Here is a 279-nt window from a genome sequence, read left to right on the forward strand (position 1 = left end):
CAAGGTCGCTGCTGTCTCGGGTGCCCCCGGGGCTCCCCCCGTGAAGGTCACGCAGGGCTTCGGCTTGCACATGCGCCCGGCTCCCGGGAGCGTCTGCCCGGGCTCCCTTCTGCCCTGGTGGGGAAGGGGTTGTGCCGCACCCCCTTCGCAGGGCCCTCTCTGGCCGCGCTGGGGGAAGCGGTGGGTGCTGGGCTTGGGCCTTGCCCGCCTCCTCGGGCTCCGTACTGTCCTGGTGGGGAAGCGCTGGGTGCTGGGCTCGGGGCTCGTCCCCCTCCTACG

Source organism: Charadrius vociferus, unplaced genomic scaffold (assembly GCF_000708025.1).
Source record: "Charadrius vociferus isolate BGI_N301 unplaced genomic scaffold, ASM70802v2 scaffold323, whole genome shotgun sequence".
Classification (NCBI taxonomy): domain Eukaryota; kingdom Metazoa; phylum Chordata; class Aves; order Charadriiformes; family Charadriidae; genus Charadrius; species Charadrius vociferus.